Source organism: Acinonyx jubatus, chromosome A1 (assembly GCF_027475565.1).
Source record: "Acinonyx jubatus isolate Ajub_Pintada_27869175 chromosome A1, VMU_Ajub_asm_v1.0, whole genome shotgun sequence".
In the NCBI taxonomy this organism is placed as follows: domain Eukaryota; kingdom Metazoa; phylum Chordata; class Mammalia; order Carnivora; family Felidae; genus Acinonyx; species Acinonyx jubatus.
The window spans coordinates 229,657,743-229,674,561 of record NC_069380.1 but is presented as its reverse complement, the minus strand read 5'-3'; the positions used below and the strand labels follow the sequence as shown (position 1 = coordinate 229,674,561).

The 16,819-nt window shown below is 40.1% G+C and overlaps 1 long non-coding RNA gene across 1 annotated transcript; it reads left to right on the top strand.

Moving 5' to 3' along the window:
• The first annotated feature begins 310 nt into the window (after positions 1–310).
• LOC128311578 (uncharacterized) lies at positions 311–8,218 on the top strand. The gene is made up of 3 exons (XR_008290066.1): positions 311–613; positions 2,113–5,551; positions 8,068–8,218. It is a non-coding gene; the product is annotated as an uncharacterized LOC128311578 (long non-coding RNA).
• The last annotated feature ends 8,601 nt before the right edge of the window (positions 8,219–16,819 follow it).

The following is a 16,819-nucleotide window of genomic DNA, read 5'->3' as shown; positions in this document are numbered from 1 at the left end:
TGCCATGTCCCTTCCTGTGCCTCTGACCTTCTCTGAACTGCCCTGCTGCCTGTAGGCCCCTGAGCTGAGAGACAGCTCTCACTACTCGGTCAGCACCTCCTCAGGCTGCCTGTACATCCTGGAGGACCTTGCAGGGTTCTTGACCAATTCACAGGGAATCCGTATCTCTATGTGTAAAGACTTCCTGATAGGCATAGATCCTACTGGTGACTCGGTAGGTATTTAACTCATGTGAACTTGAGTTAGAACTTGAGTTCTAAATTAAAAATAAGTTAGAATTCTTATTCAATATATTGAATTTTGGGATTACTGCATTTAAAGGCACATGTACAGCACAGCAGATTATATATTAATATAACTTTTTCAGTTATTTTCAAAGCTATGTTTCTTTTTTTTTAAATTTTTTTTAACATTCATTTTTGAGAGTGAGAGAGACAGCATGAACAGGGGAGGGGCAGAGAGAGAGAGGGAGACACAGAATCCAAAGCAGGCTCCAGGCTCTGAGCTGTCAGCACAGAGCCCGATGCGGGGCTCGTACTCACGGACTGCGAGATCATGACCTGAGCCGAAGTCAGATGCTCAACCTACTGAGCCACCCAGGTGTCCTTCAAAGGTATGTTTCTGATAATATTTTAAAGCGCTTATAAAGTTTGTGTTTTATGAGGCTGGAAATATAAAGTGTAGTCTGAAATTTCATTGCGACTTTTTTTAATATTCACCCTTAACATTGATTTCGGTTGATGAAACGGACATTGTCAAAATTCACACTTTATACTGTTTTAGGGCGGATGTGAACTAATACATATATACTTGATAATAAACGGATTTTCTCGTACTGATTACTTAAAACAACCTTTATGGTGGGTGAGATGGGTCTCATGCCTGTATTCCAGCAAAGAAACTAATGCATAACAAAACGAAGGCACTTGTCTGGGTGCACAGCGCTGTTTCTGGAAGAAGGGGAAACACAAATTTAGGGTCTAAACCCTACTGTGCCCTGCTGCCTGTGGGAAGAGACTTACCTGCGAATTTCTGCTACTTAAATACTCGGGGTTACGAACCAGTGTCCAAGCCTGTTGGTATTCAAAACAGTTCCACTTGATTTCTTCCTGAAATGAAAGCAATTACACATAGTATCTAGTTTACCAATAAGTGTAACAAATAATGGTGTTTAGAAAATGTTTATAAGATCTATTCCAAAGAGCAATTTTGTAAGGACTAATTTTTTTTTAAGTTTATTTTATTTATTTTGAGAGAGAGAGAGTGAGAAAATGAGCGAAGGAGAGACTGAAGGAGAGGGAGAGAGAGAATCCCAAGCAGGCTCTGCATTCAAGCACGACTGGGGGCTTGAACTCACGACCATGAGGTCATGGCCTGAGCCGAAATCAAGAGTCAGATGCTTAACCACCTGAGCCACACAGGCGCCCCAACACTTTTTTTTTTTTAAATGAACTCTTTTTTCCCCATAATTTCACTCTATTAACTTTATTCTAGGAGTCTTTGGAGTGATGTTCAGAGCGCTGTGTGTTTTTCCTGAATGCTAAATTTTAAATAGGTAATTAGAGAGCAGTTAGGGTCTATGCGGAAAAGTAGTGAGTGGGGATGTGGGTTAGTGTCAGTCAGGAATGTGCTTATCAGCCTTTTGAACTATGATTTTATTCTAATTCTAAATTCTAATCTTGCCCAGTGCAGAGCCCAGCATGGGGCTTGAACTCATGACCATGAGATCAAGACCTGAGCTGAGATCAAGAGGCTGATGCTTCCCTGACTGAGCCACCAAGACACCCCCTAAATTCTAATCTTGATAGTGATAAGTTACTGAAGGATGTAAAGTAACAGCAATGATGTTATATGATATGTAGGGCTGCTAAAGTAACCAGGGAAAGATGTTGCTGTTTGAACCAAGCAGCGATGGGGGAGAGGGGAGGGGAAGGACACAGGGAGAAAGGGGACAGATGATTGAGATAGTTATTCCCATGAGAATATCTACTTAAAAAATTGGTGTAGCTGTTCCCTAGAAACTCAGAGCAGGCAGGGCATCATATGTCAGAGTCATCAACATTGTCTCCAAATATCAATATGGCTTCTTTCTTTGCTTTATTAAATTTCTAGTCAGATTTCACAGTGTCAGAGAAGACTCTTGAACACCACCGATGGAGACGTTGGTTGTTCATGGGACACCCGTGAGCTCCCCTCGATTTCTCAGCCCTCTTACAGTAGGAGGGACCGTGATGCTGGCCTGGCCAATTGGATATGGACACTTAAGGGCCACGCATGACCCTCCCGTGGGTGTTCACCCCTGCAGCAGCTGCGGGGGACTGTGGAGATGTCCCGTCCCAGACGGTACAGCCTCGATTTATCTGTGTCCCTGAATACTTGGTAGAGTAGAGCCTATTGCTAACCTGTCGTAGACAGATATTGTGAATAAGAAATAAACTGTCATGCTAAGCCACTGAGTTTCAGGGGTCAATTTGTTACCACAACATACTTTATACTATTTGTGACTACAACATGGTATTTGTTACCACAACATAGCTTATACTGTTGAAAACTTTTTTTGTTTTGTATTGAGAGCTTTGTATTTTTTAAGATGATGAACATAAAGTATTATTTGGCAGAAATGTCTTCATTAGAATCCCGAGTTTGTGGAAAGGATGTAGCAACACGTATGAAGAGTAGTACAGGAGAGTCATCTGGCCAGATGTAATCTTCCTCAAACTGAACTGAGGACCTTAAGGAGATTCATGCAGAGATGTGAAACATAGGATTCCTCTTTCTGTTAAGAGCTGTTCCAGGCGTTACTGACTCCACCTCCTACTTGTGCCTGCCCCAACCCTGGAAATTACTTTTATTCCCTTCTACAAGGACTTTCAGCGTAAGAGATTTATGTAAACCTGGATGCATGGGAAGGAACCGAAGACAAAACTCACAGTCATTTTAAGTTGAAAATGTCCAGGTAAACAATATTAAATGATAATTGGGCACTTAGATTTCTGCAGCTCCCTGCGGCCGTCCCAACAGCATCCTATTTGAAGATTCTGCAGATGGCACTGGTCTAAGGTTCATTGGAAGTGACTGACTGAACCGTGAATGTGGTTGGAACACAGCATTTGTGGATCAAGAAAACAGCTAGCAAGGACTTTGATTCTCCCCTTCTATGTGACAACTTAATTTTTTTTATTACGTTTTAAAACGGTATGAATTGTAAGTTGCATATTTTTGTTTGGAAAATACAGATTCAAATATTTTTTTAATGTTTTCTTTTCTTTTCTTTTCTTTTCTTTTCTTTCTTTTTTTTGGAGAGAGACAGAGTGCAAGTGGAGGAGGGGCAGAGAGAGAGGGAGACACAGAATCCGAAGCAGGCCCCAAGCTCTGAGCTGTCAGCACAGAGCCCAACGCTGGTCTCGAACCTATGAGCAGTGAGATCATGACCTGAACTGAAATTGGAGGCTTAACTGACGGAGCCACCCAGGCGCCCCTGGAAAATACAAATTTTAGTTCAAACATGACCTATTTTTCTGAATTGGAATACAAACTTTAAATTGACACTGTCTTTCTTTTTTGTTGTTTTAAACACTAATGAATGAATCAAGAAAATAATGCTTATTACATGATTATTACCCATTATTACATGGTTATAGTCTTGTGTAGTGAAAGGGGTGTTAAGTGACATGCTCTAGGGAGCAGATATGCTAGATTGTTGGTTGAGAAGTTTGGGGGAGGAGGAAGAGAGTGAGCCTGAGGAGAATGGCGGGTTAGATTGAAGGACTGATACACTGGAGAGCAATGGAGTGTTGCTGGGGATGTAGGGTCTGTGGGTCCATCACTGTCTGTAGCTGAAGTAGGAGGCATCCGGGGAAGTGTTTGTGGGGGGTTAACAACCTGCAGGCCACAGGGGCTGACAAGCAGTTTCCGTGGGTTCGTGGGTACAGAGCTCAGCTAGAGTGGTTCTAAAAGGGATGCAGTGGAAGAACGGGGGGGTCCCCTGTTCCTGACCTACAGTAGGCTCAAGTACAGGAAGTCAAGTGCAAAACACTGCAAGTCAATAAACAGAGCTTGATAAAAGAATAACAAAATACACAAAGTAGAAGGAAAGAAATAAGAGGAAAAATTACACGAGGAGAGTAGAAAAAAAATGAGGTTAATCCAAACACCCAAGTCTATGTTCTTTGAAATGATCGATGAAGATATGAAACAAATGAGCAGGAAGCATGTTTGAAAAGGGACACAGAGGTATAGATACAAGAATTTTAACATTTTTAGGTTTATTGATTTATTTTGAGAGAGAGAGAGAGAGAGAGAGAGAGAGAGAGAGAGAGAGAGAGAGAGGGAGAGAGACAGGCAGGCTCCATGCTGTCAGCACCCAGCTGGATGTGGGGCTTGATCTCATGCACATGACCAGAGCTGAAACCAAGAGTCAGGTGCTTAACCACCTGAGCCACCCAGGCACCCCGATTCAGGAACTTTTTTAAATCTGAAAGAATATACATTGTTAGATATGATCATTTGGTCCCATTTCTACAGGTTCGCGATCTACAGGGAAAATCTTGCTGTCTGGATCAGAAAACTTAGGAGCCCCGCCTTGGAGAGGCAGCAAGTCATGGTGGTAAAAAGCGTAGGCTCTGGAGCACAGTGTGTGGACATACACCTCAGACTGGCTCCTTCCCTCAGAACCATAAAAGCAAATAACACAAATGTGTTTGAATTACTTCAACTAATATGGTAAGGTCCCCACTCGAATAGGAACATTAACACAAACACTTACACAAGTCCTGTTACGAATATATACTGATGTTAAATCAATCCCAGATTTTCATCTGGCGTTTACTTAATGCTAGCATTATCCAAATGCTGTCTTTGACGTCCGTAGATTTTCATGGCTAGAGGATTTGATGGGTTTTCTTAGGATAGGAAATATCTTCAAAGAATTTACCAGAGCAAGGCAACATCGAAGTAGACGCGTTTCTGTCTGAGCAGTCTATCCTTAGCATTCCATCAGTGTGATCGCATCAGTGTGATCAGCGGCAAAGCCAAAGAAGAAAAGGCCCAGCCCAGATTCTAGAAGGGGGTGCAGCTGCTGATGTTAGTCTGGTCTACCCAGTTCACCAACGCCTCTGATCAAAGGAGTTAAAATTCTGTGCCAACAGTTTATGTTGAAAACAAACAAAAACAGCCCCCGATGTTGGGAACTGATCTGAAGTTCGCAGTTAGACCCCAGTGTTGCCACAAGCTAGTCTGACGTCCAAGTCTAGATTGTTGTGTTCTCCCCTGGACGTGAACTATCACAGAGTATCAACAAGGTCACTGTGTGACACAAAGCACCAAACACTGCTCTCACTCACTCAAGGGGTGCTGATGACTCTGCTATTTATAGCTTTTATTTAATTTGATTTAATTTAATTTAATTTAATTTTTTTTATCATCCCTATTGATAAGATTTGTGGGGACACCCAACTGTAGAATCACCCCAGCTCTGTGACACCATCCAGTTGAGGGCAAACCTTGCTTCCTTGGATGTTCCACCAAATGCCCCAACCAAAGCCTCAATCCTGTAAGTAGTTATTTCTTATATCCTCTCACTGAAAGATCCCCGTAGCTCCCTATGATGTACATTCTGCCTCGTTACAAGGAGTAATGAATTGAACCAGTTTAAATACAGGTGTATTTCTAGTGGGTTTTGGCTAAAGGACATCGACGATGTATATTGTCTACTAACTCTTTACAGCAGTTCTGTGAATGGTTATTATTCTCCAGATGAGGAATCATAAGCTCAGAATGCTTAATAATCTTGAACAAGTTCATGTGGAGAGTAAATTGCACAGTCAGGCTTCAGTTAGGTCTGCTGTGCTCCTAATACTATCGTCTTTCAGACATAAGATTTCAAAATCGTTATAATACATGGTATCTTATACATGCAAACTATGGAATACAATATATACGTAAATTATAATACGAAATAAAGTAGGCACCCATGAAGTCACTATCCAACTTACAAACACGGAGAACTGTTAGGTCTATCACTGTTTTGAGGCTCTTACCTCATGCTTTTTTGTCATCCCCAGAGGAAACCAGTAATCTGAGAATTATATTTATCATGATTTCCCCTCATTTGTCTCTGTCTTAATTTTGAAAGCATTTAAAATTTACAGAAAAATTGCAGGTACAGTTCAAAGAAGGTTCTTCTGAATCATTTGGGAATGTTACCCACCTGACTCCCCATTCCTGTGTATTGCCTACAAACAAGAACATTCTCCTGCCTCACTGCAATGCAGCCATCAAAATCATGAACTTAATGTTGATGCATTGCTACCTTCCAATGCTCAATCTCCATTCAATCTTTATAAATTGTTCGGGTAATGACCTTTCTAGTGAAAGGGATCAGTTCAGAATGTCACACTGCCCTCGATTGTCATGACTCTTTAGTCTGTCTTGGTCTGATATAGTTCCAGAGTCTTTCCATGACTTTCATGATGACAGTTTGGAAGACCGCAGACCAGTTATTTTGTAGATCCTTGCTCAATTTCAGGTGGACGTTTCCTTGAGGTTAAATTCAAGTTACGTATCCTCGACAGAAATGTCACGAAATGATTACCGTATTCTCACCGCATTCTATCAGGTCGTGAGCAATTTCAGTTTGTTCCAGTAATGATGATCTTCGCTTTGATGGCTTGATTAAGGTGGAGATCAAGTAATCAGGCTTCCACTGCAAAGTTACTACATTTCCCCCCTTGCAATAAGTACTTTGTGGTGAGGTTCTCTGAAACTATGCATATATCACCATCATTCTTTCCACCCTTCTTTCCTTTTTGGACCGGGATGTTCCAAACTCATCTCGTACTGGTTCCCCACTCCTGTCTAGGTGTTAGCCATTTCTCCAGGGAGCCCCAGTCTCTTTTAGCGAAGCATAATGATATTCTAAACCAGAAGCTGCTATTGGCCTGTCACTGTTCCAAGGTCCGTATCCCTTTTTCTGATGTTCAGCCTCTGATGTACCAAACCCATCTATGCCCACTTCCGCCTTGGGTCCTGGTGTCTCAAGCCAGCTGATTGTGCACATGAACTTTCTCCTCTCTCCTCAACCTTTCACACTTCTTGTTAGGCTGACCCCTTCCTTGTGTGGATGTCTCTGCTCGCCTAGGGTTTTGATACACCAAGCCAAGCTACTGTCAAGGGCACTCTCCTCACCCGACTAGGGCTCCATCATTCTGCAGCAGCCTTGGATGCTTTCCGGGAAAGGATCCCTCACACAGGCTTCCCTGCAAGTTCATGTTCCTCGCCGCAAGGCTCTTCCGCGCTCTTGCCTGTTACAATTATTTAATTCATTTTTACTGCCGTACGTATTCCAAGGTGGTAATGCATCCAAATCTAAGTATCTTTTCAATATTATCATAGGAAAACTTTACTTTTTTTTTTTTTTTTTTTAAGAGTATCAGCTCTTCTTGGGTCTTTGAATTCAATACACAGTTTTGAATTATCTTGTCAGGTTTCTCCAAAAATGCTTTCAGGATCTTGATTGTTAGTATACGAATCAATGAATCAATTTTCGGAGAACTGAATCTTTCTCGTTTTATAGCTTTCTGTCCTTGAACAGGTTATAGCTCACCACTTATCCAGGGCCTTATGGTCTCCCAGTAAAGTTGTATATTTTCTTCATATAGGTTTTGCACATCTTTTGCTAATTTATTTTTAGATTTAAAATCTCTCCCGTCACTTTCTAAAGTTGTGTCTTTTGAAAAGTTACATTTTCTAAAACGTAATCACTGGTGTATATAAATATGGTTGACTTTTCTGAATTAATCTTGTATATCTAGCAAACTTGCTCATCAATTCTAGTACCTCATCTATAGATTATTTAGGCTTAGACCATAGAAAAACATTGTATGTAAATACGCATTATATTTCTTTCTTACCAATATGGATATACATTATATTTCTTGAATTGTTTGTAATCTTAGAGCATTGTGTATAGCTCCAGGATGATAATGAATGTCAAATATTAATAGTAGATATGCATGTCTTATTTTGCGTTGTTTTGCTTTCTTTTCTAAAGTTTATTTATTTTGAGAGAGAGAGCATGAGTCTGCGAGGGCAAAGAGAGACAATGCCAAGCAGGCTCCTCGCTGTCAGAACAGAGCCCAGCATGGGGCTCGAACCGATGAGCCATGAGATCGTGACCTGAGCTGAAGTGGGACGCTTAACCAACTGAGCCACCCAGGTGCCCCTACAGATCTTATTTCTGATTTGAAATGTTTCTAATGTTATACCATGAAGAATGATGTTTTCAATAAATACTTGATACATTTTATGAGGTAAGTAGATTGCAATCAATTCCTCGATTTCTCAAATTATACATTTTAACACGTTATGCATAGGTATAGAATACTATTTTACTAATCTGTTGAAATAAACAAGTTTTTTCTCCTTTGAATCAGTTCATGTGGGAATGACGTTTATAGATATTCCTACTTATAAATTTGCATTCTAACTAAAAAATTCAGTTTATTTCTTATGGTTTTTTTTTTTTGTAACAGATTCTAGGACTTACTTTGATAAATTTTGTATTGAATGTTTGTATCTTTATTCCAGAAGGACCTGATTTTATTTTATCATGCTATTCTTGCCAATTATCAAGTTTATTGCCTAATATACGACCTGATTTGGGGAGTGCAACCTGTTATTTAAATTTGTGGAAGGGTTTGTATGCTATTTGAATGATCTATTCTCTGAAATTTTGGTAGAACTCACCATAAAATTATCTCTGCCTGGTTATTATTTTATTTGTGGAAATACTTGGAACAACTGACCTAGTTTTTATGTTATTTTTTTTAATGATTATGTAGCCATTCAGGCTCTCTGTTTTGTTTTGTGTTTTAAGTTAACTGTGGTATGTAATTGTGCAGAAAAGTTGCCATCGCAGTCTTGAGATTGCTATCCTGACAAAGGCTAGCTTGCCCGACTGATCCTTGGCCTGCATCTGGGAACATGGATTTGGGGAGAGTTTCCCTCATTCCCCAAACTGTTTGGAGTGGCTCATTGTGCCTCAGCTGTTTGTAGAAACAGTGTGGTTCCAGTTGCACACCTGCTTTCCTTCTGGGAGGCTGGAATTTGGGTCACGCTGGGCAGAGTGCTTACATGGCAAGCGGCCTTTGCAAACCCTGGGCACGGGGTCTCTCCTGAGCCTGTCTGGTGGACAGCACTTGACTCATGTCACAGCCCATTCCTAGAGTAATGAACTGTGTCTTGTGTGGCTCCACTGGGAGAGGACTCTTGGAAGCTTGTGCCCTGCCCTCTGCTGAGTTTCCCGAAATAAACCCTCGCCAGGAATATGGCTAGGTGCTGAGTCCTATGAGTCCTTGTAGCAAATTGTCAGACCTGAGGGGGTCTTGGGGCCCCCAGAACAGTAATAGCTTTCTAGAAACTTTTCCATTCAATCCAGTTTCTTGTTTACTGTTATACGACTATTCATGGCACTCGCATACGATCTTTCTAATTCCTCTTTTATATATAAATGGTGTTCCTTTTGTATTAAATGTTTCATAGTTAATGTTATTTATTTGGGCCTTTAAAAATTTTGTTCCTAATTAGTCTGCAACAGTTTGTTCATTTCCTTAGTCTTTTTAAAGAAACTTCTTTGGGCTTTGTTGAGCCTCTCTATGGTGTCTTTGTTTACTGTTATATTGCTATTTGCTCAAATCCTCATTATCTTCCCTTTTCTTTGGATTTATTCTTCTGGGTTTTTTGTTTTTGTTTTTGTTTTTTATCTAGCTTAGAGACTTACACTTAACTCATTATCAGCTTTTTCTTTTCTAGCAGAAATATTTTAAACTATACATTTGCCTCTAAGTATTCCTTGTAGTGTTTTCCACCAGTTTTGATTTGTGATATTTTTATTACTGTTGAGTTAATTAAATTTGCATTAGTATTTTTTCCTGGATGCAGTAAATATTTAGAAATGTATATTTTAGTGTCTACTGTATACAATATAGTATATATACAATACCACTTCTCTGAAATTTTATGTAATCTAGTTGTTAACTTTTTTTAAGTTTTAAGTGTGTTTATGAATATTCATTCACTATTAGTCAAGGGATGGTTCTGTATATACCTGTTAACTCAAAGATTAAGTATGTTTTTGAAATGTGTAGTTTGTCTAGTTTTTGGACTACTTAACCTATAAATATTAAAATACATATTCCATTTCCTTCTGTAATGGGGTGTGTGTATGCGTGTGTGTGTGTGTGTGTGTGTGTGTGTGTGTATACAGATGTAGTTTGAGTCCAGAACTTTATCCTCTGAGAACATCAGTGATACCGTATTGGCCTTCAGGGAAACACTGCATTTTACATTTGTTCACTCACCCACATACTCACTCTTCTAAAGTTTGGGCTCACTTTTTTCCTTTCCCCCCCAAAAATGGGAATGGTCATGACAGGGAACTTCTCTTTTACTTATGGCAAGTTTAGTGGGATAGATTGAACTTTTGGTCCCAGTTCTTTACTCTGGAGAATGGCCTCACAGTAGGTCAAGTGCACTTCCACACTCTTCGACTTTGGGCTCGGCCACGTGACTTGCTTTGGGAGTAGTGCTGATGCAATGGAGGTCGGATTATACTTGTGTGGTCAACCTCGCCCTCTTGAGTTCCAATGATCCGTCATGAGAAAAATACACACACCCTAGGTACCCATTGCCCCTTCAGCCTGGACCCCAGAATGAGAGTCATGTCCCAGACCAGTGGCTAGGAGCAGAATCTGGTCCAAGGAATACCAGAGATGTGGGAAGTGAAGTTGAACCTTACTTACCTCAGCCTAGATCTTAGGACCAAGAACCTGGAGTCCAGTCTTCCATGGCCAAGGTGAGAACAACTCATGGATCCATGAACATGAAAATAAAGAAGTCTCTTAAGCCACCGACATTGGGGTGGTTTGTTAAATAGTGCCATTGTGCACGTACCTGGCTAATATACCCAGCAAATCATTAAGACTGTATTTTATCTCGGGCACAGATCTTGCGGCAAGGAAGGAGACTTTCTGTTACCTGATCCTGCTTTCCTGCAATGATGTATGCTCCTTCATTAATATAACAACAGGGTTGGCTGGAAAGGCCATCACCTACACATCAAATTATGTAATAAACTGCTTATTAATAATTTGCATTGTTACATATCTAGAAAATTGTAAATAACACAGAACACGGGTGCAGTATGCTTCTGGTGTTGACCACCAACTAAGCGCAGCCTGACCAGGTGTTAGATGCTGTCTTTGGTTGTGACAATAATCACCCTAGGTGCTGCAAAAGACCAGGATTCTTACGACAGGGTGCATTCTGCTTAGTATGGGTCAGTTTTAGCAATCCAACTATCCCTGCTAGAGACTGGTCTGGAAATGGACATTTGTCCTAGTTCTTGCCTATGACATAGTAACTGAACATTTGCTGGACATCTTCATGTACCAGACACTGTGCTAAAGACGTTTCATGGATCATCCTCCCTCCCAAAGCAACTCTTTGAGATTGGCACTAATCGTATACCATTGTCCTGGGTTATTTAGCAGTAAATGGCAGAGATAGGAAATAAACCTGGGTTACTTTCAGGGTCTGCCCCGGTGATCGTGAACTTTTTTTGCTCTATCCATTCCTTCATTCACTCAGGCAGCAGACACACCCATAAAGATGCTTCCTGCCAACGTACGTGCAACGGAAATAGAGGGGAGAGTAAAACACAAAGTCCCCAACTTCCTGAAATTTACATTTTAGAGAGAAAAGCGTGTTAATGAGTAAACAAGTTGTGTGTATAATATAAAGATGGATGAGAGAGAGAGAGAAACTGGGGGTGATGAGTTGGAGCTTGTCTTCAATAGGATTGTCAAGAGAGATTTCTGAGTTCTCTGAGTCAATGCCATTTGAGCGAAGGTTAGAGTAAGAGTGCGAGCCTTGTCAAGACTTTAAGGTGAAACATTACAGAGATACGCTGTGCTGTTTGCTTCCTAGCATCGGATGATATTCATAATTATGGAGACTTTGAACCCTGCATATACTACTACTGTATATTCTGTTTCTCTATCACTTTTTGATGCAGCTGGTGATTGCACACAGTTCTCTTTAAGCGCGTTGCCGATTCCTGTACATCTGTGACTGCTGGTTGAGGTTTTGTGAGCCACCGAGACTTCTTGGAGAAGATTGTCTTCCTGTCTGAGGCACGATTTGAACACTCTCCGGTCCTTTTTATTCCAAGTCCGAAACTAATGCCAGAAAGAAAATGCACACTCACACACATTTTTGCTTAAAATTCTAGGCCCTCTGTTAAACAGTTTTTGTGAATTCTCTCCCTTATTCCTCACAAACACCCTATGATGCATCTAGCATGAAAACTCTGAGATTTGGCTCTTTTCTCTCACCATTAGACAGGACTCCAGCCATACAGCAGTGACTAAAAGGCATCTCCTGTCTTTGGCTTTTTTTCTTGCGGTGTTCATGACTGCTCCATGGGTTTTAGGGATGGCTGGCACATTTATTACGGATGTCTTTTAGAATGATGTGAAGCAGACATGCTTAGGAAAGATTTGGGTTTGGGAGGACAGTGTTTTGGCGAAATTAGTACTTACCTCCACCAGTCTCAGGGTAGATGGATGGCAACCGCCCAGAAGAATTCGTGTATTGAGAATGCCAAACGTACAAAGAGCAGGGTGGTAGCAGGAAGGAAGCCTGGGCAAACACAACCTTCCAGGTCTTTCTATGGAACACGAGGCATGGGAAAAGGGCATCCTTCCCAGGAAGTCAGCCTTCTGGTGTTGGTGTGTTCCAGAAGATCACATCCAGGGATAAAATACCAGCATTTTGTTTTCTTGTGGATTACCATCTGAGCTAAGATTTTTCTTCTAAATTTTCTTAAGGCCATAAAATTTTCTTCAAATTTCTTTTATTTCTTTCAGTTATAGTCTCATTTAGTTTTGTGACAGCACTGGTTGTTTTTATCCTAAAGAAAAAGTGTTTGTTTGTTTTTTTTTTAAATATTTCTTTCTCATCCATGTTTGCATTTGGGGAGGATACTTTGTTTTTATCATCATGACCATTATGAAGTGGCCACATAGACATATAACTGGCAAACCCCATAAATAACAGTGTCTTCCTTAATGCAATGTTGCAGGTTTGAATTTTATTCTCTTTGCTGACTTCCTAGAGATGTTTGAGCAAACAGTAAATTCATTTAGCATGGATAGGTAGATATATGTGCTGTCACAGAACCTTCTTACCCAGTAAATTGCGACAAAGACTTAATTCCACTCTCTTTACCTAATTCACCTTGATAACTCATGGTAATAGCAAATGATAGAGGTATCGGTAGTGATTAAGTTTAAGATATGGATCAGTTTGAAATAACTTAATTCAGTTTCCTGTAATGGTAAGAGAGAGCCTCACACGTGGAATCACATGACCTGTTTTCACATCCTGGCTGATAAATGCTCACCCCTTCTGGGGCATCGGGCAGGAATATTTTTCCAAGTCTGTAGGTTTCCGCATTCTCGTTTGTGAAATAAATCCTCAGCCTTTTTTCTGGCACCACTAAGAAAGCCTCACTCAGTGACTCAGCAGCCCTGTTACAGTCATACCCACATCCTGCCAAAAATCATTCGAGGACACCTTCGAAAGGTAGGTGAGAAACCAATACCATAGGTTGTCTTCAGGGAGAGGAATGTCAAGACTGGGAGGTAAGAGTAGACGGGAAATTTTTCACCGCATCCCATAAACCTTATCAATTTTGTCCACCTAAATTTACTACCTGTTATGGCAAATAAATAAAAAGCAAAATTATAAATAAGGAAAGTGACCTGAGAGGGGAAAAAAAAAATCTTCCGTTGTGCTCTATTCTATGGTTACAGTGACTGGAAAAACACTTTACCAAAGCCCTAAGGGAAGAAAAAAATCATTAGATTTTTCATTTTTCTCCCCTTTACTACTCTCCAGTAGGGAGAAAGGCTAATGAGTAACACAATAGCCAGAAGGAAGACTAGAAAAGTTGAATAATACATATTAAGCCTCTCAGCATTGGAGACTTGCCTCTCTTCAATATTTACTTGATCTGTATTTTGTATTTCAGCTGAGAACACTGATAACTCTACAGCTAACACTTGAGATGCTGACATTTCGCACACACCTCGCGAAGACGTTCCATAAAACCTTCGCTTCCTCGGGTGTCACTGTGCTTTAACTGGACAGTCACTTCATGCCAGGCACTGTTCTACCTTCCGTTGGTAAAGACACTTGAAAACATTTATTTATTTTTACAAAGATTTAAGGCATAAAACGACGCAATTTGTCTTCAGTTCCTGGGAAGCAAAATCCAATGCAACACTAACATTTTTATTGCTTTGAGGAAATAGACACATTTGTAGGCATTTTGTGTGTTTTCAACAAGTAATCATGTTTGTTTGTTTTTTTTCAAAGTATTTTGGAGGAAAGTGGTGTTTGCGCACTCTTTTGTGGAATTGACAGATGGTGGTATTGAGTGCACAGTATCTACTCTGGTCATTACTTATTCTGGCACAGAGGCATGGAAATGTTTTGTTTTGTTAAGGCTAATTAATCTGTACTGATACTCACAGAAGTGAATATAGAAGAATCATATTTTAAAATGCACTTTAATTCTGGAAAAAATATCTTTTGCTATGGACGGTTAAACATATGTTTATGTAAATATAAAGAGTACAAAAGTTATAATACATGAATTCTACTCCATGAATTTTTTTATGCTTTGTCTTTTTGTATTTCTTTGAAATTTTTAGGTGACGTACAATATTATAATAGTTTCCAATTCATAACGTGGCGACTTGACATTTGTATATATTACAAAATACCGTGTAGTTATTGTCTCTCACCATACAAAGTTAGTACAACATTATTCACCGTATTCCTTCTGCTGTACTTTTCATCCTCATGACTTATTTATTTTGTAACAGGAATATCTATTGTAAAAATATTCCTGAATATTAATATTTGTCTTTTACCAGTGTTTTCATTGACGTTCTTACTTTATTTTGTTATTATGATTATGTTTTATGTAATTTATTGTCAAGTTGGCTAACATACTGCGTATACAGTGTGCTCTTGGTTTTGGGGGTAGATTCCCATGATTCATCGCTTACATGAAATTTTCTTAATTACGTGTATACTGAGATTTAAACTTCAAAAAACAAAAAGCTTTGTTATGACATAAAAATTGAACTCCATAGGTTCACACCCGGACCCTCTGCAATCTCAATACCTCCCACTATTTTCTGAAAGTCACAAATCCACCCCACCTTTGGGAGAGGAACAAAGTATGGGCATCTAGTTCAGACCCAGACAAGACAAAGTGAACCTTTAGCTTTTAAAGAGTAGATGATCCTAGGTTCATAATTTAGATAAGATTTTTAAAGTATGATTTGAAGATGAGTATTTAGTGAGCAAATCTTAATGAATGCTGTCTCTTCTTTATGACCTTGGCTATCACCCCTGCCCAGCTGGAGATTCTCATTTTAATGAGGCAATATTGTATTTCTGAGCAGCAGGGCCCCGCTTTGAAACAGTTCTGTTCTCTTCTGAAAGCTCAAAGCTGCTTTCATGCAAGTGCTATTGATTAAGAAATTACTCTTTCAAATGAAGACCAAAAAAAAAAGTTCCATAAGGGGCTTAGCATTGAGAAAGTTTAATTTTAAAGGAAAAATTCCTCCCCATCTCCATTCTTCCTGGATGTCCTGACTTTTAAGGCCCCTCCATTGTTCCAAACTTTGTGTCCAGTCACCATTTATTTTTTCTGAATCTGTAATTTGCATTTCATAAAGATAACAGGCAAAGGGCATGTCTGGCTTTCTGAATAATTAATCAAACCTTCCAGTGGTTCATCTCAAAAGGCCAGGAGGGAATACGTATTCACGACAAAAATGGAAGAGTAGGCATGAAACGTACCGAGTTCTCTGTTATTCAGACACTTTCATGGATCACCTAAACTTTGAAGTTTATGTAACCCTAACCCAAGCCCAAACCCTTACCCTAACACTTAACCCCTAACGCCTAACCCCTAATCCGAACCCAAACCCTTATGCTGAGACTAAATTCTGCTGCATGGTTTCGAGCTTGAATTATAGCTAGCTTTGTATCTGCTTCACAGAAGAACGGTTTAAGTGTTCTTTTTATAGTATAATATTCTATTGGTCATATACAAATGGCTGTTTCAAAGAATGGCCCCAACAAATATGACATGAGACCATTTAGATTCCTACTCTACTTTGATATGAACCATTATAGTTAGTTTTAGATTCTAGAAACAAATAAATTATACAGTATTTATTTTTGAAACTTCTACAAGAGAAAACAGTGTATCTTACACATATTACATATATAAAAAATTTCATTCTGGGGCACCTGAGTGGTTCAGTTGGTTAAGTGTCTGACGTGAGCTCAGGTCATGATGTCGAGGTTCACAAGTCCGTGCCCCCGTGTCAGGCTCTGTGCTGACAGCTCAGAGCCTGGAGCCTGCTTCCGATTCTGTGTCTCCCTCTCTCTCTGCCCCTCCCCAGCTCATGCTTTCTCTCTCTCTCTCTCTCTCTCTCTCTCTCTCTCTCTCAAAAATAAACATTAAAGGGGCGCCTGGGTGGCTCAGTCGGTTGGGCGTCCGACTTCGGCTCAGGTCATGATCTCACGGTCTGTGAGTTCAAGCCCCCCGTCAGGCTCTGTGCTGACAGCTCAGAGCCTGGAGCCCGTTTCAGATTCTGTGTCTCCCTCTCTCTGACCCTCCCCCGTTCATGCTCTGTCTGTCTCTGTCTCAAAAATAAATAAACGTTAAAAA